This window comes from Odontomachus brunneus, unplaced genomic scaffold (genome assembly GCF_010583005.1).
Source record: "Odontomachus brunneus isolate Ranch 3 - 2012 unplaced genomic scaffold, Obru_v1 Obru_scaffold_187, whole genome shotgun sequence".
NCBI classification, from domain to species: Eukaryota; Metazoa; Arthropoda; class Insecta; order Hymenoptera; family Formicidae; genus Odontomachus; species Odontomachus brunneus.
In genome coordinates, this window is record NW_022639637.1 from 41,005 (window position 1) to 41,241 (window position 237).

Genomic DNA, 237 nt, shown 5'->3' on the forward strand with positions numbered 1-237 from the left:
TAGATCATTATCCGATAATAATAAGGTTGAAGGGGGAAACGAAGAAGAGAGGAGAGAAAGTCAGAGGAAGTATGGAAATGAATAAGGGGAGGTGGGATGGGGAAGGAAGGGAGAAATTCAAGAGGGAAATAGAGGCGCGGTATGAGGAATTTGGGGAAATGGAGGAAGAAATGAAAGAAATGGGAGAAAGGATAAAAAGAGCGTTAAGAAAGAGCGAAGGAGATGGAAGAGAGGGAG